This window comes from Rhineura floridana, chromosome 3 (assembly GCF_030035675.1).
Source record: "Rhineura floridana isolate rRhiFlo1 chromosome 3, rRhiFlo1.hap2, whole genome shotgun sequence".
NCBI lineage: Eukaryota > Metazoa > Chordata > Lepidosauria > Squamata > Rhineuridae > Rhineura > Rhineura floridana.
The window spans coordinates 165,391,055-165,418,981 of NC_084482.1; the positions used below are offsets into that span (position 1 = coordinate 165,391,055).

A 27,927-nucleotide genomic window follows, 5' to 3' on the forward strand; every position below is an offset into this window, starting at 1 on the left:
ACACATGCAAGCAGGTCATATAAAACTCTGCCAGCAAAACCAGAATGGAACAGCAGCCCTGTAGAATCTCAGGCCCAGAATCACAGCCCTGCAGGCCTCTATCTGGCCCTCAAGACTCTTCCACATGCTTGAGAGATTTTGTCGGGCTAGAATGCATCTCTAACGCCTCATGCTTGCCTGCATGGAGAGATATTTGGGTGGGTGTAGAAACCTGATTTTTACATGGCTGTAATATAGCCTGCTGTACAAAGAATTACATCCATTGCTCCATTCACTTTTGCCTCTGGCTGTACAAAAGAAAGCTGTACACAAGGCAATGTGGCCCTTAAACTGAAAAGGTTCCCCCATCCATTATCTAAACCAAGCACAGGTGGCACCTTAGTCATACGGAAACACACAATGTGCAAAACATTCCTGAGAAATTCCACTGGTCTCATGGCAACTCTTATGAGTACTTTTTAAAATTTCTCAGAGGTTTTGCCCGAGTAGGAATTCTTCAAATTTTGCTTTAAATAAAATCCAATTGCAACCTAAGGTGTATTGAATGCCACCACCATGACCTGAGAAGTTTCAATCAATCATATTGATAATTTTATCAATATTTCCTTTCAAAATGTTTATATCAATATCTAGCCTTCCATCAAAATTAATCAGGCATTTTACTTAAGGGAAGGAATGGGATCCATTGGTCAGTGCCAATTCGAAAGCATTCAGTTGACCTAACAGGCCTGTATCGATTCAAGTTCATTCTTTGTCTGTTAGCTGCTGCTTTTACCGATCCATTTTTCCCCTCACAAAAAAATGGCATTTCAAAAGGAGATATTGTTAAAATTATTGTTCTTAATATCAATATTTTAGAGACATTTTTTAAAAGATCAATTTTTGAAAATCGCTGCAGAAAATTGCTACATAAAAATCTGATCTGTAACTATAACGAATAAGTGCATTAATGTAAAATTCAGTACCAAATGCGAATTGAGTGGAATTCTAGACATCACCTCCAGTGGCAACTCTGATCCTCCTACAGGGCCAAAAATGCTTAGGTGATCCAAATCTCTCTTCACTACATTCTCTTTATTTATTTAAAATATTTCTATCCCGCCCTTCTACCCTATAATAGGGCACTCAGGGCGGATTACAAAAATAAAAGCAAACATGTACATAATAAAATTGTAAACAGTAAAATCACAAAAACATTAAAATAAATTAAAATACATAAAATACAATATATATATAAACACATACATATATACAACAACATTAATACCATAAACTTATCAAAACTCACAAATCTTCCACAAAGTTTCAGGAGTGCATGATTCACAACAAATATGTATTTCTGCCCACACTAAAAGTACCATTCCACAATGTTGAATTCAGTTGATCCATCTTTTTTTGTTTTAATGAAGACCACTAACATATAGCCATCATATAAATGTCACTGTTTTTTTTTTAAAAAACTGAGGGTATTGCATCAATATTAAGCAGCCAGTGTTTTAAGACAATGGGCAATAGACAACATCAGGAGAAATGATTTCCACTTATGTGGCAGGTTTTCCCTTTCCTCTAAACCCCCTTAAGCCAACCTACATCCTCCAAATCTGCTCCAGAAGGTGCCGCAAACCTCTGTAGCTGATTTAGGTGTGCAGGGTTTAAAGGGATGAGGGAATCTGTCCTGTGCGTTGACACCATTGGATATTATTCAAGACATATTACTGAGGGTACACAAATCCTAAGGTAATAAGGAAATTCATGGCAGGAAAGTTTACCATTTCCTCCTCCCATCTACAACCAGCTGTGAGCCCCTAATAAGCATCTCCAGAAGGTTAGTGAACGGTCATGAATAATGGGAATAGGAGACTGCTGCGGGAGGAGGAACAGGAAATTCCCCTTTGGTAAACTTCCTTAAGTTAACTTATTGTAGGATCCAAATCCTACACCATTCACGTACACTACAGTAAAATATAGTGTAGTAAATTTGCGGTTGGACTAAATAGGTGTTGAGGGTCCCCTCCAAGCCTGTAATTTTATAAGCTATAAAGTAGGATTTCTGCAGAAGAGGGGGGACTGCTAAAATGGCCAAACAAGTTTCTTGTTAACAGACCTACTTAAGTACCTGCTTTGTTGCTACCTAAAACTTGATACAAGTAGCACAGGGATTTTTTTGTGATAGTACTCACCGGTATCGGCACCTCTTTTTTTGCTGCTCATAACAGCCATTTGTGCTGGCACCCACAACACTTTTATCATGATATGAGCACCAGCACCTCATTTTTTTAACCAAAAAAAAGCACTAAAGTGGTATATCATAAATGGAAATAAGTAAATGTTGCCACAGAAACCAGCTAGCTGCAAAGCCTCTTCCCTGACTGGAAGTGACATCATCAAGGTCTGTGTGCATGAAAAAGAACAAAAGCAATGGACTTGGACTATAGCAGAAAACGAGACACAAATCGGTGTCTTGTTTTGTTCTCTGTGCAGAATCCAAAGTTATGGCTTTGGTGGTAAACCAGATGGGGGAGCAGGATCCATTGTAGTATTACTGTGCCAGCCCTTCCATCTTATACTCAGCCTGTATATATGTATAAGAAATCTTATATCACAGAAATGCTGTAAGTCTCCAGTGACCTTTAATCTAAAGAAACTAAACCCAAAGTATGTGGTGGGACCTCTGAAATATCTCACCAGTTGGAGACTGAGGTACATGTAACAATATTGCCTTCCCTTTTTAAAAAATAAACCCAGTGTAATTTAACAAAATTTATCTGGCATCTTAAGCCTGCACTTCTAAGGACACTTATCTCGAAATAAGCCCCACTGAAAACAGTGGGACTAACTTCAGGATAACAAGATATAACCGTCTTAAAGTACTAAACAGATGTTAAGACATTCCATACAATCTTGATGTTAGTATAAAAACAAAACTTCACGCTGGAATCATCCTTATTCAAAAGTAGCTAAGAACTCCAACATGACCAAAACAGAATACATATTAAATAGATAGAACATGCTATATAGCATTCAGATTTTTGAATTTCCCTACAATTTTGGAATTTCTTCCAGCATAGCTCAAGAATAAAAACCAAAACAAAAAATCATCTCACTAGCAAGCTCTTTACCAGAACCCAGGTTCTAGTAACTTTTCCCAATTAAAGTAGCTTCACAATCTCTAGTTAACCAACACTGTCTCATTTAAACCAAACAAGGTTCATCTCCATATTCAAATAATGACACTCTAGAATTTCTATAGCTTCAAATCAGAGGTGAATGGCAGCTTTCAATGGGAGTGATAGAAACTCCATATGCATCCCGATCCACATACAATAGAATTGGCAACTCAATATTGTTGCAACTCATTCTGAAAAGCACAGTTGTCTTCATCCACCAAGCATACAATCCCAATTTATTTTGTCAAGAGAGATAGATTGTGGGTGCAGTTCTATACACACTGGAGTATATCCTGTTTAACACAATGGGACTTACTTTCAAGTAAAAATGCATAGGACAGGATTGCACCATGTTCAACCCTAACTTCAATAAAACTAGGGTGAGACCTTAATATATATTAGCAGTAAACATATAAGCAAGCCTGGAACTCTAGGTGCAAAATGAAAAAGGATATCAGCTCTCCAAACAGTACAATTTATATCTTTTGTGCTTGGTGAGCGCAACAGACTGCAGACTAGAAAAATCCATAAGAAGGTAGTAGGACAGCACTTCTGAGAGTTCATAGTTCTGAGGCAGTGGTTCTCAAACTTTTTTGGTTTGCGGCGCACTGTAAAACACATAAAATTTTTCTGGCACACTTCGTGTACAAAATATATATTAAATATATATTAATTGATCATGGATGTAATAAATCTCTATACAAATGGGTTTCTTCTCATTTTTAAAATATACTTTCATAATATTCGCAGCACACCTAGTCACCTCTTGAGGCGCACCAGTGTGCCGCGGCGCACTGTTTGAGAATCACTGTTCTAAGGTCTTTCCAAAAATGGACTATGAAAAGCTACCATTTAGTACCCAAGAACAAGGTGGTGGTGGTGGTGGTGAAATAAGATATGAACTTTTCATCAACATACACCCAAGCTATCGTTTTAAAAATTAAATAAATCTAACATGGCAGTTCTGATTGCAATTCCCATTTTTAACAAAACATTGCCATTGTGCAGGTTTATGAAAAAAGTCCCTTCTGTCCTGTCCATTCAGTTTTTAAATGTGTTTTTTCTAAAACATTATAAATTTTATTAGATACATTCACAATGCTTTCTGTGTCAGAATTCTGTATCTCTATCAGCAAATCTTGTCTGGGCAAAGCAGGCATCTTTAGCAAAAATTGTTAGTGAATGCTATGAAAGGAAAAAATGTACCTATAACAAAATAATCTAGGGGCCTAAACTTGTGTTCTAAAAAGTTATCTGAAGAGCGTTTCTCACTGTGAAAATATTTTTGACACATGAAAGGACCAACACATCATTTACAAGTTTGCAATAGTGATAAAAAATTAAAGTGTACCCTATGAAGATAATGAACCCCTGTGCATTTCTTTTGGAATTCACCAAACTTGACAGTGATCAAGCTTGGTATTTGGTTCATGGGCCACTTCACATTCAGTGAGCTTCTTAAAACCTTGCTGGTTGTGCAGGCTTGGGTCTGGTTAACACAGGGATGGCAGACCACTGAGAATCCCATGTACACAACCTTGAATTCTATCATGGAAGAAAGGCTGGTTGTAAGTGTACTATCTACCTATCTTTGCCGTACAAAATATATATTATTTATATTTTATACCAAAACAAAGGTTTGAACTATTGCATCAAGTATAAGCATAAGGAAACAGGAAAGTTATACTTCCCCCAAATGGTGCTTTCTAGTTATTTTGGACTACAACTCCCACCAGCTCCAGCCAGCAGGGCTGATGTTTAGGGATGATGGAAACTCTAGTTCGTACATCGAGAGGGCACTGGGTTGAGGAAGGCTGCTACAGGATATGGAACTAACCATGTGGTAAAACACTTTAAAAAAGATCTCTAATTCAATTCCCAGTGTCATTACGTAGGGCTGACACTACCATTAGATAGAAGGAGTCAGCAGGGTTACACAAAGGCACCCGTGGTAGCCCCCATGGCCATTTCTCCCAACGCCATTCTCTCCTTTGGAGGACATCTTCTGTACATGAAACGGAGTAGGGCACAATCTTGTCCTTTAATTCAAGCAGAAAAATATCTTGGGCCAGACCTCATCTCAGATCAGAAGCCATGAGCAATCCAGGAATCTTGTTGCCAGTCATAGTAGTAGTTCTGGGATAGCCAGATTCTTGATCTGATGTGGCAGCACCTCACATCCTTACTCAAAGCATGCCCCCATTTTTGCTCTTCCATCAGTTCCCAGGAGCTGAGAAGCAGTCCAGTGGATTTGCAGTCAGATGCCTGTGCTTACAAAATTGGCAGCCTCTCACACACTCACTATTAAAACATGACAGTAACCTGCAGCTGTCTTCTTCATAAAAGCTTGTCAGTTAGCGTGTCATTACAGTTACCTAACTTTTTTGGAAGAGCTTTGGAAGTTATTTGGAGGCTCGAAGTAGTTTTCTTTTCACCATGACACAGAACTATTGAGCTCTATGCCAACAGCAAGGGGAAGTATGAAACTGTAGTACTATAAAAAGCTGGACGGTTAGCAGATTAGCAAAGGAATGTAACAAAGGAATTCACCAAAACAAAAACAAGTATAAACTACTGGCTCCCTAGAGCACGTTCATGATTTCTCCTGACCTCTGAAGACAGTTCTGCAAGTCCCATTAATAACTGTTTGGTATATGGTGCAGTGTCACTTAGGATGAAAAGCTGAAGCCATAATGACAAAACTGTCATTGATTTTAGCTTTTTCAGCATTTCATTCTTACATCCTTCAATGGCTTTCACACACTCGTGTCACTCGTGGACATTCAAAGAAGCTGAATGTTGGAAGATTCAGGACAGACAAAAGGAAGTACTTCTTTACTCAGCGCATAGTTAAACTATGGAATTTGCTCCCACAAGATGCAGTAATGGCCACCAGCTTGGACGGCTTTAAAAGAAGATTAGACAAATTTATGGAGGACAGGGCTATCAATGGCTACTAGCCATGATGGCTGTGCTCTGCCACCCTAGTCAGAGGCAGCATGCTTCTGAAAACCAGTTGCCGGAAGCCTCAGGAGGGGAGAGTGTTCTTGCACTCGGGTCCTACTTGCGGGCTTCCCCCAGGCACCTGGTTGGCCACTGTGAGAACAGGATGCTGGACTAGATGGGCCACTGGCCTGATCCAGCAGGCTCTTCTTATGTTCTTAAAATGCAAATCAACAGCTAAAATCAGCTTAGGTGACATGCTGGAAATAAGGTGGTCTTGGTCACAAGAGGACAAATTCAAATGCAAGGTGACACCATTGCAAAGGCCTTATATCCAGTCACCAGCTACCTAACTTCGTAAGGCAGGGCCTTTGTCGATTATCACAGCATTCAAGTAGACTCAAATGGGAGAAGATGGTGTTTGTTTAGATACGGTAGGGCCCCACTCATATGGCGGGTTACGTTCTGGACCCCCACTGAAAAGTGAAAACTGCTGAAAAGCAGAACTCATTGAATAGAATGGTGCGCGAAGCCCGAAAACTGCCTTAAAAGCAGAACAAGCGCTGTATGAATGGGGCTTTAGTCTAATTGCATCTAATCAAGACGGCCACATTAGCAAAGCGCCGTAAAGCGAAGCGCCATAAAGCAGGGCCCTACTGTACCTGGATCCTAACCCATTTAAAACTTTATAAAGGTCAGCATCACCACTATGAATTGTGCTTGAAAACAGATTGGAAGCCAATACTGTTTAAGAACAGCGAAGATGCATTTTCTACAACCAGTCTCAGCAACTTAAAACCTATATTTTGAACTAACTACAGTTTCCAGGAAAAAGGCCTTCAACAGGAACACCAGCCACACCGGCTGGAAACTGAGGGCTTTCAGGATTTCATCTGAATGCATCAGCCTATGAAGATGACAGGTCTCCACCGTTGTGGAATCAAATCGTTACTGTCAATCCAAGCCTCACCAGGAGGTTATATACTAATGATATAGCTTATCTCTTCTGGTAATGTGGGGGTTTCCTCTCAGTATAGCATTACCATTAGGAATCACTTTTCAGGCTTTCCATCTATTTTGCCACACAAAATAAGCCCAACATCATTTGCTGGAAATCAAGGAAGTCACAATTTTCAAATCAAAGTTCTACTTTCAACTGAAACAGGATATTTTTTTCCCCACATCCTTCCTAGATGAGATCTTGGGGAAAGAGGAAAACCCAAATGCTGGCTCTATTTATTTGTTTTGCATTCTTGTTTACCACTTTTTGTAAAAAAAAGTAGTAAGACCTCAAAACAAAAACATATCAATAGAAATCAGAAAGAACAGACTAAAAATTTAATTAAAAAGCAGTAATAAAGTATTATTATAACACACAGAAGGTCTGGAAGCTGAACAAGTAAAGTTAAATGAAAGTGGTCTACAAAAGTTTGGGAAAACAAGCTCATTCATGTTATGGCCATCCACACTTCCACAGACAGTTCCAGAACTAGGACACCACCACAAAGAAGGCCCTGTTCTTATTTGTCACACATTCCTATCAACCCCCACTCTACCCCCATTAGTCTCAGGGCTTGGCCTAGTTAATATGGGGACAGGCACCCCTAGTACTTGGAGGGTTCAAGGAGACGTAACAGATACCATTAGCATTCCTGAGATCACCACTCTGAAAAATATCTATTTGAGGAGATCACAGGTTTGGAAAAATAAATCTAGATGTCATAGAATCGTAGAGTTGGAGGAGACCTATAAGGCCATCAAGTCCAACCCCTGCTCAATGCAGGATTTCAACGAGTCTCTCTCTCCCTCCTCTCCCCCCACTCCATCCCGGAAATGACACAGTGATTTTCCCTCTCACTGATGTCAATGGAAAGCTTTTTTTTTTAAAGAAAGGAATGAAAAATCCAGCCCCAGCCTTCCTCGCTAGTCAGAACAAGCGAGTTTGCTTCACAAGTGACAGTTCTTCCATGACAGGATCCCTACCACCACCACCACCCTTTAGGATTGCTCAGCATCTTACAATTTTTACTGCACTGTTCTTTACAACCCCACTGTGATTGTTATTTTCATACTTTACAAAATCGGGAAAGGAGATTGGTTGTGGGCAGGCAACCCTATGAAACAGTGAAGCTAGGGCTGAGGAGAGATCTAAACTCCAATCCAAGTTCACCATTGTCATTACTGGACTACACCACCTTTTGGAGTCAAGCTGAACACTTAATATATAAACTTCCTGCAAATCTTGAATGCCAGGTAAAAGCTTATTTTGTGACATGCCGGTATTACTCAACTACCAGATTTATGAATTTATGTAGCACCTGCAAGGCACATTAGTGTGGCAGCTTGCTGGATGAAGTGCTTAATTGGATGGAGGCTTGCAATTAGCTTTTGTTAAAACTGAAAAGGAGAATAGCAATAAATTAACATTACAGAAAGTGATTCAAAAGGGAATAAATTTATATGAAGTTTAAAAAAAATGTTTAAAGCCACCCCTCACATAGTTCTGTCCCCTTTGCCTAGCAGACATTTGCTAGGCATAGAACTGAGAAACTCTTTTAGCTTGGAAGGATGAAGCATCACACATGTATTGTTCATGTAACTATGGTAACCTACAAATGACACCAGTGTTTCTATTTGATACAAAAATGAGAGGACAGCTGTGGGGATGACATGCCTGCCAAGGAGTATTATTGGTGAATTGGGATTGCTCAAGTCTGAAAATTACAATTTGCTTTTATCAATCAAAGAACTTAATTTTTTTAAAAAAAGATTAAGGCAGCAATGAAGAAGATAGATTTTGTTATTGAAACTATATTATTTCTCTTTTATTTTTCTGGATGAATGTGATTGTATATTAAACTGATTTCCTAATGTCCCTTTATTAAAGGTTATTCTCCTCCCCCAGTGCCTGCTCATTCCCTAAGACATTCTTCTGTTGAGATCCTACCTTTATCCTTTCTGGTTTTTTACACATTCAGGTTGCAGTACTACTTACTAGGGTTACTGAATGTTCTAAGCAAGCTTGTTTATAACGAACGTTCTCAGCGCATCTTCTGAGACCTACTGATCTACAAAAGGTTAGTGACATCTGAGAATGTCCAAAAGAATAGGACTAAAAGCTAAGGATGCAACGCCTATGCATATTTATCTAAAAGTTCCATTGAATTCAGAGGGGCTTGCTTCCAAGTAGACATGTATACGATTGCACTGTAAACCTGTTATCTTAAAAGTTGGGGTTGGGAATCCTCTCTTTTAACACTAATGCTGCAAGCATTACTTTCCAAGCCTTCATAAAATATTGTTTGTAACACGCTAAAGGTAGTAACAAAATGTTGACAATAAGTCAGGCTTTCAAACAGCTAGTCATACATGGTGCTAAGAATTGCTCTCATCTTTTCAACTGTATCCTTAGAAAAAACACAACAAAACTTGTTAGTATATTTACAATTCACTGAAATTATAAAGATGATACCTGATTGCGTGAGAAAACAGCCCTCTTCAGACATGATTCCTGTGAGGAGGGCAAGCATGGAAAAGGGGATCGTGTGTTTAGCCCCCACCCCTGAAGTTGCATAGCTCCTCTTCTTGTCCCTGGCCCATGTGGGGCTGTGAGTTCTAAAGCAGGGAGTCTACTCTGTATGTGGGGCCTCCACACACGCACACACCTTGAAACCCCAATCTCAAAGGGTTCCAAATTGTACAGAGAGCCTCCACATGTATGGCAGACTTTGTACTTCAGAAATTATGGCCCAACACAGCAACAGTGGGAGGAGCGGGACAACTTTGGGGGTGCGTGGGGATAAATGCAGACCTTTTCATCACACTTTCCCTCTTTGTTTGAGTAATGCCTGAAGAGGATGAACGCCACAATAAACAAATGCTGTCTATTTTTAATAAGTTATTTGACTCATTCAGCAGCAAACATATTTCATGTGGGATCTCATAAGGAAGAAAATAACGTATAGCCTAAAGAGTTTTCCAATTTATTCCTGGGCAGCTCTTGCGCAGTTAAAATAAAAATAAAAAAAGGGAGGGGGAGATTTGAGCATTCTGTTGTAACGCTTCTTTCTCCCACCTGTAGACTGTACACTCACCCTCTTTATTAGTTCCTATCCACTTTTAGCCAGTTGCCCAATGAGAAACATGCAATGAACCAGTACTAAATAACTTAGTGAAACACATACAATAATAGATGAACATCTGTTCCCCAACCCAAAACAATGCTGCTACTAATACAATGCCTTCTTTCCCGCTAGCTCATTGCAATGCCTTTTTCAATGAAACCTTGGAACCCAAGGGTTAACCGCTTTCTTAGTGAATAGGATCTTTTGCTTTCGACTATGCAGCTCAACAAAAGAGGAGGCAACTGGTGCCTGGCACGAAAGGAGGTATATTCATCCATGCTCATGTAGTCCATGCTGCATGCTTTTGTCTGTGATGGGGCTCCACAATGCCAGAAGGTGAAATGCACTGTCTGTTGTCTACCAAGTTAAGGCCTGAAAGGGCAGGGGAAAGGGCATGCTTTGAAGACCTATAAATTGTCTTATTATTTTCTAGCATTTCACACTGAGCCATATTGAATGATTTGTGCCTGTAGCTTTCTTTTTTTAAGCACTTCAATGACTTTAGAGGTGCACAAGACAATTTAAAAAGCTTAGGTAAGAAAGCTTACTGCATCTTTTATTTGATGCCAAAGTCACGAATAACACCTGGGGGGAGGGGAAGTGCAGTGTGTCTTTATTATAAAGGGCAGTTAAGAATTTAAAAATCCAGGTAAAGACAAAACTAGAACTGGTTCAAACTATCAGAAAACAGAGTAATACTCTATCCTCTGGAATGCAGAAAGTTTTGAACATCTGCAGAGCAAAATTTACAGATTTGGAACTAGCAACTTTCCCAGCACTCTAGAATTTTACTCAAAGTTCTTGGATAAAGGGTATGAGACAGTTTTGTACAGAACAGCTTTTTAATATATATAATTTGATCTCCTATTCACTTGAATGTTATCAAAACAGACTACTTATTGCTGGAATAAAACTTGGCAAAAACTGAAAGAACTACAAAGAAAGTCTAAGGGTGGAGCCCTGACCCAACCCATAATAGGACATAGGAAGTACCCTTATACTGAGTCAGACCACCGGTCCATCTAAAATCACACCCACAACATGCATTTAAAGCTTATGGCTTCCCCCCAAAGATCCCTGGGAATTGTAATTTACCGCTCACAGAGGTAAAATTCTTAGAACCCTTAACAAACTACAATTCCCAGGATTTTTGGGGGGGGGAGTCATATGCTTTAAAATCATGGTATGGATATGACCTAACCCAGTATTGTTCACACTGACTGGCAGCAGCTCTCCAAGCAGAAATCTTTCCCAGTCACACTTGGAAATACCAGAGACTGACACTGGGATCTTTTGCGTGCAAAGCATGTGCTCTGCCACTGAGCTATGGCCCAACCTCATAACAGATTACTACATTCGTCCCCTCTTAATTTACACTCTGGATGTAATTAGGGGCTTTCCTTTATCTCACTGGATAATGGCTTCCCTCAGAAACTAGATACTATTGAGGACACCTTTTCACCTCTGGCTTCCTCACTAGGTGACCTTGTAGAGGGCCTTACATCCCTTCTGTTTAAAACGTCAGAACTTTGCACTTTTGGACACTCATTCTTTTCACACAATGGCTCAGGCCCAAGCACTTTGGTTTACATGAGGATGCAGTCTTTAAATTGCCTGGTCCTCTTGACATCATTTAAACAAACCTGAGGAGATAAAGGCCCTGTTTGCTCTTGAATCCTAGTTGGAATCTAGAGGTTGCAACAAACTTCTCAAGAGGGAGTATGTTTTACCCTACAATGGTCAGGTTAGCATGCTATATAAATTTCCAAACAGAAAGGGGAGGGGGGTAAAGAACAACCCTCACACTAAGCCTTTATACCATTTTCTTAAGGTCTATTGTTAAACCTAAGACTCCTTGTCTTTTCAAATTCCTTCATGTGAATGGATGAGGCAAGACATCTGCCAGGGTGCGCTAGCATTTGCATGCAAATCAGAGATTTACGGGGACACACATGCCTCTCCCTGGACAGTCAGCACCAGTCTCTTCACCGTAGGAAATGGGAATCAAAAACTTCAGCTTTGTACTTTTCCTGTCACATATTTCTTACTATCGATTTTATTTCCCTAGCTGTTCAATGCAGCAAGCACATTAAAAACCAGAAGGAAAAGTCTGGGGCAGGAATAAAAGAAAAAAAAAAGAAGCAGCAGGACAAACTCAAGTAGTGAAGTGTTTCTAAAGGCAGAGGGAGACAGTAAAAGCCATCTACATGCCAGATGATATTCCAGAAAACGTCTTGTTGACTTTGATTATTCTTGTGTGCACGCTTTTGTCTTTTCATTTTTGGAATAGATATTTAAGAAGTCTCCCTAAGAGGTACACTAATATAGCCCCACAATCAGCACTCATAGAATAATCTCTGTGAATAACTTTCCTGATAACAATAAAAAAAATCTTCAACAGAGAGGATGAAATGCTTCAAATCTCAGTAGAAAGACAAAGTAGTTTCTCACTTAGGCTGAAACCACAACCTGAATGCTGAGGAGCCAGAGGCCAAGGGCTGCCACTTCATTGCTGCTACCAGCCACCACCATCCTTTATGCCTTGAGAGGACAAAGGACACTGGCTGGCAAACTTTCCATACTTTGTGTGCCCGGGCTAGATGGCAACAGCAGCCCTCTTGAGTCTTTCAGCCAGCTGCATACAGGCAGCAAGCCTTTGAAATCGCCACACTTATTTTTAAAAAAGAACAGCACCTAACACCCGTCTCCTCCTCCCTTTTTCTTTTGCGAAGAGATTTGCGTGACCTTTATTCTTTCTAGAGTCTCTAACCACAAGCCAACGCTGGAGAAAACAAATGGGGGGGGGGAGAAGGAAGAAAGAGAAGCCAACTGTTCCCTTGTTTACCCGCCCTTTCCCTGTAATGGACAGAAATCCAGGGTGTCAGGGTTTTGGACCCGCGACGCTCTTTAAGCGCTCCAGTGCAATTTCCTCCGCAGCCTTTCCAGACAAAAGCAGTCACTGCTAGGTGACATCTCTGCCTCTGGTCCCCTGGGTGCTCACTTATTGCTCTTCGTGGTGAAAACCCATCACCTTCCACACATCCTGGGCACGGTGCTTTTCAGCGTTTCTCTCCTGAACGCAGCACCCTTCCCTCCATAGCAACTTGTCTTCTACTTTAACCCTTTCCCTCTCCAGGTAGCCCATCTCCCTTCCTCGCCGCTGCCCAAATGCACTGAGAAAGCACTTACCCAAAGAGAGAGAGAAGAGCGGCTGCTAAGAAAAATACTCTCTTTTTCTTCCCCCCATTCAGGACGCCGAAGAGGCTCATTAAACAGCTGCCGGCCCTGCCCAGACGGTACAGCAATCCCCGGAGAAGGGATAGTCGGCCGATGAAGTAAAGGGAGGCTTAATCTTCAGGCTCCAGCCGTTCGAGTTTTAAATGCTACAACTCTACGATGAGAGGAACGGCGGAGCGCCCCCTCTCCTCCTCCTTCTCCACCCAAGCCGATCGTGGCTGTAATTTCCACTTTGTATCCCCGAGGATAATACCCCCCCGGGTCTTCCTGCTTGCTTTTGCTTTCCCTCCTCCCGCCGTTATTACTCGCTGCCTTTCTCCTGAGCTCGGCTTCGCACAGCCTGCAGCCGGTGTGCACCTGGGGTAAGCAAAGCATGTCAGCTGATGGGCTGCCTTGCGATTGGCTGCTCTCCGTTCTGCCCCCACCCCCTTCAATACACCAGAGACCCAAGCCGGGCACCATCTGTAGGGGCTGGTAACAAAGGAAAAAGGAGTTAAGCCTGCTTAATGGGGCCACGCAGGGCTTTTGCCTTGTCGGAGCTGTGGGAACTCCGGAGGGAAAGAGAAAACAACATACCCCAACCCGTGTCTTGCAAACTCTTTTTCACTGGAGCCTGAGCAAAGGGAAGAAGGAAGAGGATACTATTTCTCCCCTTTTTGGGGGGTGGGGGGATGATGAAAGCAGACAATAAGCAGGCAACAAAGCTTCTGCTGAACAAATAAAAGAATGTGCAACACGTTATCTTTTTCTTTCTATCTATATTTGCATTCTTTAAGCATGTGAGTTTGTATGATAGTTAGCACTACTTTTTAGCATTTCTACCAATGACATAAGATAGCCTTTACAGTACGTGGTACTGGAAGTAAATCCCATTGAACTCAATGGGGCTTTTTGCTGAGTAGATGAGTACAGGATTGCAAATTTATGATTGTATGTATTTCTGTGCCACCTTTTAGGTCAGGTCTAACAGCATATGATAAAAGTTGAAAACAAAACAATTTAACGAAAACAACATCAGAGTGTTATAAAAACCAGAGAGGATGCCAGCAGTCAGAAAGCGTGGTGGAATATATATATGTTTAAAAACTTTAGGAAGTGCTTCAAGGCCACAAGAAAGATGGGGCTAAGCAGAGTTCTCAGGGGAGAAGTGTGAAGCCACCTCTGAAAAGGCCCTGCCCCTGGTTTCCATCAACCTTAAGAACAACAACAAAAGCCCTGCTGGATCAGGTAAAAGCCCCATCTGGTCAGGCATCCTGCTCTCACAGTGGCCAACCAGATGCCCACAAGCAGGAGCTGAGTGCTACAGCACTCTCTCCTGCGGTTTCCAGAAACTGGCACTCAGAGGCATACTGCTTTCCACAGTGGAGGTAGTAGTCATAATGGGTAGTAGCTACTGATAGCCTTATCCTACATATGAAGCAGGAACACAGGAAGCTGCCTTATACCATTTGTCCATCTAACTTAGTACTGTCTACACTGACTGACAGTGGCTCTCCAGGGGAGTCAGCTTGGGGTCTCTCCCAGGCTGCCATGGAGATACCAAGGATTGCACCTGGGATCTTTTGCATGCAAAGCAGATGTTCTATCACTAAGTTACAGCTCTTCCCCTAATCCTCCTTGGTGATGAGCCAGACAGCAGGGCCTGTGAGGCCAGTCTTAGGGTCCTGGCCAAATGATGCAAAACTGGTGTGATATGATCAAACTGCCTAGCCCCCACAAACATTTTGGTAGCTGAGTAAATATAACCTACACATTTGAATATCTCACTGGATTAATATGTATCTCTCTTTTAGGGTTGCCAGGTTCAGGGCCTGATCCTGATCCTGTATCTTTAGGAGAAGAGAAAGTCAGCCAAGTGCAGGTGTTCTTGCAACACGGTAATGGGAAAAACCACAAGGTGGAATTCTCCCTTCCCCCTGCACAACTTTTAAAGACACAGAAGAAAAGGCCAGGCCTGGCAACCAAGAGGTCTTCTGTATCTTTAAAAGTTGTGCAGGGGGAAGGGAGAATTCCACCTTGTGGTTCTCCCCATTACAGTGTTGCAAGAACACCTGCACTTGGCTGACTTTCTCTTCTCCTAAAGATACAGGATCAGTCTCAGACCCTGAGCCTGGCAACCCTACTCTATCACTTTTCTAACTAGTTCTGATTACATCTGGTTCACATGTTTATTGGTTTTTTAAAAACTCTGTATGGAACTCACTCACTTGTATGTTGGAATGGCATGAAATCTGGGATTAGATCTTAACATGTAATGGTCACGTGTGATTTTGTTGTGCGTGCATATGCTAGGAAGCAACTGGCTTTTATTATTTCAGTTTTGTCTTGCTTTCCACACAGTGGTACTCAGCATGTCTAACAACAAACAGATATAATACAACCTAAAACAAACCCTTTAAAAAAGTAAATAAATTGAGGAGAAACATTTTCTCCTTTGTTACCTGAGTGTTTTCACAGTACTCATCATACCCCAATAAGACAAGTTAGGATCCATGTAGAATTACCAGGGTGAGAAGATGAATAAAGGGAGAAGGAACTGAATTCAGAGGATGTGTGTCCTCCGAGATCAATTGGCAGTAAGTGCTTAGTGACACGATGTTTTTATTGCTTTTGGAATGTGTAAAGATGTTTTTAGAGTTTGTCCAATGATTTTATTGTTTTTTATTCTGTTTAGGACCGCCTGATCCCTTATATCCCTGCCCAATTACTGAGATCTATGTGGGTCCAAGCCTGTGGAACGTCTTCTGAGATTAGACCTCCCTGCTGATCTTCAAGTGCATGACTTTTTTGTTTCAACAGGCATTTTAAGGTAGTGTTCAGTTTTATGATGAATTGTTATTGTTTTATTATTTTCTGGATGGCTTATTTTTAGAAATGCTAATGATTAAGTGGTATATAAATATCTTAAATAAACAAAATAATGTTTATCTTGTACACTGCTTTGATGGCTAGATGCAGTGCAGCGGTCTATAAATTTGCTTAAAAATATTTTTAAAAATCTAATCCCACTTGTTATACTTTAAGTAGTGAAGGGTCACCCCCTACAGGCACATTTCCTTTCAGGCAATCCCCTACCCAAGACCCTTTATGCTCAAATGCACAGCCTGTTCACCTCCCAAAGTTGTTGGACTCAGTGTAAGCAATAGCCCTACAAAATAGTGGACACTATAATATTTTTTGTTAAAGGCAAAAGCTGATATAAACATGTAAACCAGGCACAAGAGATTATTCAATAATTTAGGAACTATAGCTATAAATTATCTTAAGAGGCAAAGGAAGATTCTTATAGTACTGGGCATATACACAAAAAACAGAAGTTATTTGGTCCATGCCTGGAAGACATCCAACCTATGTTAAGTCTGAAATGGCTACACTGCAGTTATGGCAGGACTGTTTGTGGGTTGTTTTGGTATTTGTACACATGCATTATATTTGGCTGGTCCAAGACATTTTGCTTCTTGAGGTGAAGGACTATGCATCACCCTCCCCCATTTCGTATACAAAAGCTAACCACAACTTACTTTAACACTGGCAATGGGACAGCAACCTCTAGCATATCTGAATGCAGCAAGGCTAGTGGTACACACAGCTCTGTCCTCCCAATACTTCAGCAATGCTCCTTGCCCTTTAGCACCTGTGGTCTAAAGTGACACTTCACTCAGCCAAATGGTAAGGCCAGCAGTGTAGGTGCAGGATAGTGTAATGAGGCCATTAACTCTTTGAAGAACAAGGAATGATTTCTCCTTATTAAAGAAGTCTCTTGGTTTTGAACTTTCACTCAAGAGTCATTTTAGTGAGCACAGTGGACTTGGGCTTGACTGTGGAAGTCTGGAACAAAGGGCTGATCTGGGACACCATGGCTGGGAGGGTGTGGATTGAGCTGAAGGCCATCAGGCAGTCAGATGAGGAAAGCCCTGGGGAGTGGGCTACACTGGAAGCAGAGGTCTTGATGAAGGGCCATGAGGTCTGTGGCACCAAAAACATAACACCTCATAAGATTTTGTTGGATACAAGGTTTGAGTTATCTTTTGGTGAGTGTAACCAGCCAGTTGCAGCACCCCCTAATCTTCTGTGAAGGTCAAAGACTCATTTTTTTCTTTGTTTTCCAATGCTGGTGCCCTGATGCTGTATGGGTCCATTTTTAGTAGTGGTTTCCTCTCAATAGTTAATTCCAGTTAAAACAGGCTTAAGATATTGTATACATGCTTTTATTGTAATATTCATGTGAATTTTTAGATATATTTTATAATTGTTATATTCTTTGTTCTGTATATGATTCACTTTGGTTTCATGTTATGTATATTGTTTAGAGATTTATTGCTCATTTATGTTACTTAAAATGTGGATTATTGTTTTTCTTATTATTAACAACTGTATTGAATGTAAAACCTATATCGATTTTTGTTGAAATGTAAACCACTTTGAGATTTTTTGAAATATAAAGTGGTATACAAGTTAAATAAATAAATAAATAAAATATTAGGCGCCATCTCTGTTATCTTTTTGGTGCCTATTGAAGACCTTCCTCTTTCAACAAGCTTTTTAAGTTGAGACCTTATCCCAGTCTGCTTCTGTGTTAGAATTGCTTTTCAATGTTTTTAAAACTGTTTTAAAAAACAATGTTTTTAACCTTTTTAAAAAAAAGTCTGAAAGCTTTTAAAAAATGTTTTTAATGATGTTTTGTTTTAATGTATTTTAAAGTCTGTTTTTATGATGGTTAAAGTGTTTTTAGTGCTTTTGTTTGCTGCCCTGGGCTCTTGCTGGGAGGAAGGGTGGGATATAAATCAAACAATAAATAAATAAATAAATAATATATATATATAAATATACTAAGAGAGGTGGAATGGAGATTGAAATTAAATCATAGGTTAGTGTGTAAAAGAAAGCTAAAGGGATCCAGCTCAAATGGATTTCAGATGCTTATCCATTTATTATTATTAATTATTATTATCATCATCATCAACAACAAAATAAGAATAGCCCTTCTGCATCAGGCCAAAGGCCCATCTAGTCCAGTATCCTATTTTCAGTGGCCAACCAGATGCATATGGGAAGCCCACAAGCAGAACTTGAGTACAACAGCACTTTTCCTGCTTATGATTACCAGCAGATGGTATTCAAAGACATACTGCCTCAAACAGTGGAGTCAGAACATAGTCATCATGGGCAGCAGCTATTGATGACTGTATCCTCCTTGTATCTAGTGATGGTCCAGAAAGCAGGGCCATCTAGTCCAGCATCCTGTTCTCACAGTGGCTAACCATATGCCTATGGGAAGCTCACATGGACCTGAGTACAACAGCACTCTCCCCACTTGCAATTCCCAGCAACTGGTATTCAGAGTCATACTGACAGTGAACATTATTATTATTATTATCCACATTTTTGTATTTATTGATTATTTATTTTCTGCATATTAGCATTTGTATGTTGCTCTACAACATAAAGTATTATGGGCGGCTTACAACAAATCAGTATATATTTAAAATAGACAAGAGTTACTAGCGCAGGGTAAAAGTTCATTTAATTTTCTTCTAGGACCTCCAATGTTCACTCTGCAGCTCAATATCCTAGCCTGGAAATGACTCCTGTTTACCCAGATGTTAGTCCCTCACAGGTCAGGGTTTTCTCACTGGGTTGCTGCTGATGTCTGTCACAGCTTTTAACTCTGATAGCAGATGCAGGAGATGTAATTTAGTAGCCATTACAAAAACCTAAGAAACACAGATTTAAATTTTTAAAAAACACCACATCCTTTTATCACAAAGAGACGAAAAGTCATGATTAGCTACTGCGTACCAAAAGGTTGGAAAAGTGTATTGATTTGAAGATCATCAGTTCAGCACAGTTCACAAGCCTTCTTTAATTCACCAGCCCCTGAATCTACAATTTTAAAATAAATCAAACTTCTTTGAAGAAGTTAGGTTATAGTTCTCGGAAAGAGACTGAAATATTAGGATGTCTATAGGCAGATGTTGCTTTGCCATTGGAAAGATAATGAAATCACCAGCAAGGTGCTTTTAAGGAACCAATTAGAGAAGAAAATCAGTTCACCAATGATATTAAGGAAAGTTCTTTCTTTTATTCAGACGGAGATAAATTAAATCCATAGCCAATATGGCCTTTGTTTAATTATGCATCAAGCTGAGTCAGTATTGCATGCATGGCACTGGTTTTGTTTCAAGTTTTGGAGTCAGAGGTTATTTGGGCTATGTTAAGAATGCAATGAAATTTATCACGTGAGCAAACTGACCATAAGCCTTCAGTGCCTCTCTGAATGTTGCTTTCCTTTCTCATCAGTCAGTCCTTGTGTTACTTTGCTGCTATCCACCATGTGTAATTGGTATAAACGGATATCATATTTGAAGCTTCCTTTTGCAAAACTGTCTCTGTTGTGAATAGATTTTCATCCCAGGTTCTATCTTTTTTTGGATTTATTATACCATTTTTAATGGAATAAATTTCCCATTTCTGTCACAAGATATTAGATGCATAGCATCACTGTGCACTACTTTTTAGACCAAGAAAAATAAGCGAAGCTTAAGAGCTGCATAAAAACAAAATATATGCAATGCCAGCAAAAAGAAAGAAGCGCTGCTTCCTTGTAGACCCATTACAGCCATTGTGATGAAACCTTTATTGTATTACTTTCAAATCCAGAATCTAAACATCTGGAAAAGCAGCCCTTATTTTAAATAATGCAGTACTGGTGCGTGTGTGTTTAGCAAGGGAAAACAGCTGTTAAGCATACTGCTATAGGGAAAATGTTGCACATATATTTGTTTTTAATGAAGAACTAAGTACTCATGTATGGATTCAGGGGAGAATATGCATCTATTGATTTTTTTTACTTTAAATTTGCTGTGCAACATGGCATATTCTGAAGCAGCTCAGATAAAGCTCATATAAAAATGGTCAAAACATGTTGGGTAGGATCATAGGGAAGCTGTCATACACATCTCAGCCCATTGGTCAGTATTGGCTGGCTACAACATGAGTAGCCAACATGGTGCGCTCCAAATGCTTTGGACTACAATTCCCATCAGCCCAAGCCAACATGGCCAATGTTCAGGGTTGATGGCAGCTGTAGTCCACAACATCTGGAAGGCACCACGTTGGCTTCCCTTGGTCTAAGCTATCTGGTGGCAGTTCTCCTGGGGCCATTTGTATGCAAAACACATGCACTATTGAGAAAGCCAATGATAAGGTACACTGCTGGCTACTAGATTGTATTCATATTATTGCTGTCTAAAATGTTTCTGCTCTGAGCCCCGGGAGAAAAGCCAATTTCTATCATTCGTTGGCTCTTTATGTGTGGTAAAAAAACTCCTTACACTTGGCATAATACACCCAGCCTAGCTACTCTTGCAGAATAGTTGGGTTCTTTACATAGGTTCATAGTCGAAGGAGTTTGCACACATTAGAAAATGGTTCTCGCTTCAGTAGGTTTCTGATGCAAATTGAAAACCTACCAGTGGTCAGCATGCTCATTCACACTACAAATAAAATTACATAAATAAAATGCTTCTTCTTCACTTTCTTTCATGCATTAACAATGATCTTATGGTTTTATCAGCAACACAAAAGATACTTCAAATTTATTTAAGTCTTACGTGAAAATGCATGAAGATTTCTGATATTAAGGTTAATCTCTTTCCCCGCCTCCTTTCATATGTACATTGAACTTTTTGACTAGAGCAGACATAACATTAGTTGATCTCTTAACCAGTTGTGAAATGGAGAGACAGTCAAGGAAAGGGTACAGCATTGTTTGTATAGGGATATGTGTGTTAAATATAGCCTCACCAAATACCTCAGCCTTTCTAATGAACCGTGAGGGGGGATGCCTAGGTGTGTTTCGTGTAGTGTGGCTACCTACTTATTGCCAAAACAAAACCAGGAAATGTACTGCCAAACTAGAGAATGGCAATTTGCCTAAAATTTACATTTGGTAATTTATCTGTATAGATTAGACATGCACTTAGAAATAAATTTGTTGTTGTTATGTGCCTTCAAGTCAATTACGACTTATGGCGACCCTATGAATCAGCAACCTCCAAGAGCATCTCTCATGAACCACCCTGTTCAGAACTTGTAAGTTTAGGTCTGTGGCTTCCTTTATGGAATCAATCCATTGCTGGTTTGGCCTTCCTCTTTTTCTACTCCCTTCTGTTTTTCACAGCATTATTGTGTTTTCTAGTGAATCAAGTCTTCTCATTATGTGCCCAAAGTATGATAACCTCAGTTTCATCATTTTAGCTTCTAGGGACAGATCTGGTTTAATTTGTTCTAACACTCAATTATTTGTCTTTTTTGCAGTCCATGGTATCCGCAAAGCTCTCCTTCAACACCACATTTCAAATGAGTTGATTTTTCTCTTATCCACTTTTTTCACTGTCCAACTTTCACATCCATACATAGAGATCAGGAATACCATGGTCTGAATGATCCTGACTTTGGTGTTCAGTGATACATCTTTGTATTTGAAGACCTTTTCTAGTTCTCTCACAGATGCCTTCCCCAGTCCTAGCCTTCTTCTGATTTCTTGACTATTGTCTCTATTTTGGTTAATTACTGTGCCAAGGTATTGATAATCCTTGACAAGTTCACCTCGCATTCTAAAATTTCTGGTTCTTCATCATACGGTTCCTCCATGAATGAATCTGTCATCCTGGCATCTTTTTTATAGAGTTCTTCAGTGTATTGCTTCCATCTTCCTTTTATTTCATCTCGGTCAGTCAGTGTATTTGCCTGTTGATTATTCAACATCCCTAGTCTTGGTTTACATTTTCCTTTCATTTCTCTAATCTTTTGGAACAGGGCTCTTGTTCTACCCTTTTTGTTGTCCTCTTCTATTTCTATACAGTAACTATTGTAATAGTTCTCTTTGTCCCTGCGTACTAGTCACTGTATTGTTGCATTTAGGCTTCTGACTGTGTGTCTATCTCCTTTTGCTTTTGCTTTCCTTCTGTCTTTAACCATTTTAAGAGTTTATTCAGTCATTGAGGTCTTTCTCTCTTTTTAACTAGAGGTATTGTCTTTTTGCATTCTTCCCTGATCATGTCTCTGACTTCATTCCAGAGTTCTTCTGGTTCTCTGTCAGCTAAGTTTAAAGCCTCAAATCTGTTCCTTATTTGATCTTTATATTCTTCTGGAATGTTATTTAAATTGTATTTTGGCATTATGATTGCTTTGTTGTTCTTCTTTAGCTTTACTCTGATTTTCGATACAACCAGTTCATGATCTGTACCGCAGTCTGCTCCTGGTCTTGTTTTCGCAGAAAGTATGGAACTTCTCCATTTTCTGTTACCAATGATATAATCGATTTGATTCCTATATTGACCATCTGGTGATGTCCACATGTACAGTTGTCTTTTTGGTTGCTAAAAAATGTGTTTGCAAGAAACAAACTATTGGCTTCACAGAATTCAGTAAGTCTTTCTCCTGCTTCATTTCTGTCTCTTAAGCCCCATTTCCCCAAAATTTCTAGTTCTTCTCTGTTCCTTATTTTTGCATTCAAGTCCCCCATGATGATCAGCACATCTTGTTTTGGTGTGTGATCAATTTCCTCCTGTACTTCTGCGTAAAATCTCTCCAATTCTTCTTCTTCTGTGTTTACTGTTGGAGCGTAGACTTGGATGATGGTTATGTTAATAGGCTTCCCATTTAATCTCATTGATATCACTCGCTCAGACCTTGTGTTGTAGCTCCCAATTGCTTTTGCATTTAGAAATAATTACTATAATTTAAAATAAAATAAAATCTGTCTCACCATAGAGAGGTGACCTGTGTGTGCCAGGTCACCTGCATGCCTGCTCAGTCTCCTGTCCATATGCCAGCTGTTAATGGGCAACTTCAGGGCCTCTGGTCTTCCTTATTATTAAGGTTGCCAGATCTCTGTTTTTCAGCCGGAGACTCCGGGATCTGGGGGCCCTCTCCGATCTCCGGTCATATGCACCCCCAAATATCTGGATCTCCAGCTTTCTAGGCTCCCGCCCAGCCATGCATGTGTGATTCATGCATACACTAAAGGCTCCAGCTGCCCTTTCCCAGAGGGGCCAACCTTACTCTCTACTTGCTGAGAAGGGGTCTGGGCAGGCCGCTGCCTACCTTCCCTCTTTCCTGTCCACCTGTTTGTTTGTGCATGCAAGTGGTGCTGCTGGCTGGTGAGCCGTGGGGGGCTGACGGCGGCCAGACAGTGCACAGCTCCTTCGCACACCACATCCTGCCCCGATGGACAGCAGTGGCACCAGCCTAGCCCACCATGACCCCACCGTCACCCTGGGTGAGACCGGCGCTGAGGAGCAGCAGCTGCAGCACTGGTGGCCGCCACTGCCGCTGCCTCCTCCCTCAGAGGAGCCGGCCGCACCACCGGGGCAGCTGACTTTCTCCCTGCAGCTTGGCTGCAGGAGCAGGCTGAGCGGCTCCGGAAGGTACTGCAGGGTGTTCAGGACCAGAGCCAGGGTGCCCTAGCAGCCCTGGTCAGTGGCGTGATCATCCAGCCATGGCCCGAGGAAGGGAAGGAAGCGCTCCTGTGCCTCAAGGGCCTGATCCAGGAGTCTTCGAGGCCGGGGTGCCGCCATGCCCATGGAGATGCACATGGCTATGTTTTCACCGGCCGATGCAGCCAGCACAACAGCACCCTCAAGCTCCAGCACATCACTGGACGTGTCTCAGCCCAGCAGTCGGGTGAGTGAGAAGAGGGGTCGCCTGGGCCCTGGGGAGCCAAAGTCACTTTGGGTATGCTCAGGGGCACTCAAGGACCGAGATCGGTGGCTGCGCAAACCAGCAGTCTGTCCACCTCAGCTGGGGTTTTCTCCTGCTGTGGGACACGGTGCCGTTGGGGGTGTGCAGAATGTCACTCACCTCAACCAGGTCTGTAGCCAGCCTAAAAGCCCTGAGGCGGCACCATAAAAAAGTAGGGGAGGCAGAAAAAAGTCATGTAATATGTAGAGAGAGAAGAAAATGTAAGGGGGATCCCCCCTCCTGCTACAGGCTGCCCCCAGCTGCAGCCATCCAGGAACTGACCAGGGAGGCTTCCTGGCTCCCAAGCGCCTTTCTGATGTCAGATTTGGGGGAAAGGGAGCATCAAAGTCTGGTGTTGCAAGTCACAAGAAGGTGTGACACACCCAGAGCACTGCCACCCCTTCTGGGGCTAAAAGGTTACATATAATTGTTTATTTATATATTAAATTTCTATTCCTCCCTTCCTCCCAGAAGGAGCCCAGGGTGGCAAACAAAAACATTAGAAGCCCTCTAAAACATCTTAAAACAAAATATTTTAAAGTATATTGAAGCAAAGCATCTTTTAAAACATGTTAAAACAAAGTATCTTAAAAACAGCTTTAAAAAACAAATTTAAAAACAGTTTTAAAATATTCTATCTACATGCTCTGTATTTTTACACCCAATTTACATTCTTTATAAATCTTTCATTTTTTTTCAAACTATGGTCTCCCAATTGAATAGAAAAAGGTGAGTCTTTTTTTATAGCGTAGAAACCTGATTGCATAAAAGATAATTTTTGCAAACATATTCTGATGTGCCTTTCATCACTTTTAAAATATGGTTCCACAAAAGCCTTCTGTTTGATTTTATCTTGATTGTCTCCATATTTCTGTAGGTTTTTTCTTTACTGTTGACATTTCCTTATTTTCTTCCCTTTCCTTTGTTCAAATAACTACGCATTTGGTGGCTTAGTAGCTGACATGGGTGGGGGAGGGAGGGTCTCTGTGCATGCCCAGAGTCAACTCTCCTTGCTTATCACATCCTGCATGACTCCCCACCTCCCCACACCATCCCAGCCTGAATCCAGTGTCAGAGGCTGGCTGCCGGAGGAAGCCGCTCCACCACTGATGCCTGGCCTGGGGCCCTAGTAAAAAAACCTAAATATTCTGGCTACTAATAAAACCAACATTCAAAACATTCAAACTAATAAAACCAACAATGAGTTAAAAACAGATTTAAAATCACAATAGCTTCTACATGCCTGGATAGGGTTGCCTAAACAAAAATGATTTTAGCAGGTGCTGAAAAGAGGCGTCTGCCTAATGTCAATAGGCAAGGAGTTCCAAAGCGTAGTTGCTGCCACTTTACAGGACTGATTTCTTACAAGAGCAGAACAAGTACTATGTGGCACCCATAACATGGAAAGCACAGCTTGAACTTGGCCTGGTAGCAAATCAACAACTAATGCAGATTTCAGAGCAGAGGTATTATGTGCTAGGATCTCACTCATGTCAGAAATCGTGTTGCAGCATTCTGCATTAACTGACTGGCTGCTAGGATTTTTTTAGTTTTGGGTTTTGGTTATGAATCCTAACTGGTTGTGGGATGTTGAGTTGTCTGCCTTACTCATAGGAATCTTGTTGGGTCTGGCAACCAAGAGGTCTTCTGTATCTTTAAAAGTTGTGCAGGGGGAAGGGAGAATTTCACCTTGTGGTTTTTCCCATTACAGTGTTGCAAGAAAACCTGCACTTGGCTGAATTTTCTCTTCTCTTAAAGATACAGAATCATTCTCAGGCCCTGAGCCTGGCAACGCTACTTCAGGGGCATCCATCTTTATTCCTGAATGCTCCCATCTAACATCTCCACAACGCTAGGCTCCTTTCTTCCTACTATGGCCTTCTGGTGACTGGCTTGGCCTCAAGGCACTTAAAACCTTCTTGCCGAAAGCAAGTAGGCTAGATTAAATGTTCCCTACCCAGGCTCCATCTTTTAGCTAACTGTTGAATCCATATTGCATATTAGTGATACATCTTCTATTAAAATTAAGGTGGATCCTATTTCTCATAGCCTCCCTCAAACTGCTGCCCATAAGAAGTCTCACACTCTTGTTAAGGAGAAGAAGGGGATAAGATCCCAGAGGTATGGGAAGGCTAAGACTAATCGTATTATACCAACAGAACGTAAAATGGGGAAAAAGCCGAAGAACGTGAAAAATTACAAGTTACCTCACAGGAGGAAAATGAACTTTAAGAAATTATTTACATTGTTGGAGAAGTGTCCAGTGCAGAAAGAAGCACAAGACCTAAATCCACCCCCTAAGAGTATAGAGACACTAACTGTGACGGGGGGTGGGTTGTTGACTATACCTTCTGAGAAATTTCAGATGGGAAAAGATGTAGTCATTAAGGACATTGCTAATATGGTTCTAACACCTATAGCCATCTCTCCTCCTCCCTCTTTTCCACCTCTTTGCACACAGGCCTCTTACCTGCCCTTGCAGGACCCTTGGCAGGATGCAGTCATGAAAGAATCTTCAGTTCAGCGATTAGGAAGACAGTCAATATTCCCAAAATGGAATCTAGTCTTGAATTCTCTTAAACTTGTATTTGAGAACTTCCCTAAGCCTAGGGGAATTTTATCGCAAAACAATCGGATTTATAATCTTTTTGGACTTCTGAAAGATATAGCTGAGACTCGTATTTTGGTAACTGATATCCAACAGGTTGAATACCTGTTCTACAACGGTATAAAGGCACATGCAGTCGTCCTATTTGTCTCCCATTTTGCAGCAAACTGCGTTCTTTCCACCAGGTACAATCTAGCCCGCTACGGTATAAATATTTCTAGATACTTTGAGAATAGGGCGCTTCCCGAAGCCCTATTCTCTTGTGGTAGGCCGCATCAACAACTAGACAAGTCAAACCATGCCGAGCTTATCGACTTTACAACTGAGGCTTCGAGCCCAAATCAGCTGGGGACTTCGGCTCTTAGGCCATGACAACAGCAGCTCAAGCCAATGCAGACTTATGCCGCACCTATTGATACTACAACTGAGACCTCGTGCCCGGAACATCTGAGGACCACAGATGCTGGATGTCAGGATCCTGCCTATTTGAGTGGAAAGTCTAGAGTTCCTTTTACCTTTGAAGAATTATCACTAATAGATGCTTACTCAGCTCTCTCATTGGCAGGGCAAATTGAAATCTTGAATAGACTGGAGAACTTAAAACTTCATCTGGAAAGACTGCTAGTACAAGAGAAATCTCCCCCTGTTCCCGCCTTGATGGACTCTATGCCAAATCCAAGGTTATTTACAAAGGAGCCGTGTTCTGAGGGAAAGAGTGATAAATGGCTTGGATCTCCCACCTCCCTTGTTTATTTTATTTTATTTCTGCGATTTATCTGGCTGGAAACCAAGCCACTCTGAGCGATGTACAAAGTCATAATATATAAGTATCACAACATCAAAACAGCAATAAAACTAAAACAACAAGTAAAGGTTACTACAGTAAAGTTCAATAAAGCTTCTGGCCCGTATAGTCCACAAGGTGCGTCATTTGCGAAACCGAAAGCGACATCTCCTCTCACTCTCAGCATCCAGCATCCAGCGTAGCAAACAGCGAGAGGCAGCACAAACAGGCCCCACGAAGACGCGACCACAGGAAAGTACTCCCCGAGAAGCCAAAAGCAAAGGCGATGAGAGGCAAAACGCGGCCGACACAAGGCGA

At 41.1% G+C, this 27,927-nt stretch overlaps 1 protein-coding gene across 1 annotated transcript in view; it reads right to left on the reverse strand.

The window, feature by feature from the left end:
* Nucleotides 1-13,873, reverse strand: part of LRRN1 (leucine rich repeat neuronal 1) — a 40,977-nt gene extending 27,104 nt beyond the window's left edge. The window contains exon 1 of the mRNA XM_061618559.1: nucleotides 13,424-13,873. The gene's annotated coding sequence lies outside the window, so the exon portion shown is untranslated. The remainder of the gene's footprint in view (nucleotides 1-13,423) is intronic.
* Between the last annotated feature and the right edge of the window lie 14,054 nt (nucleotides 13,874-27,927).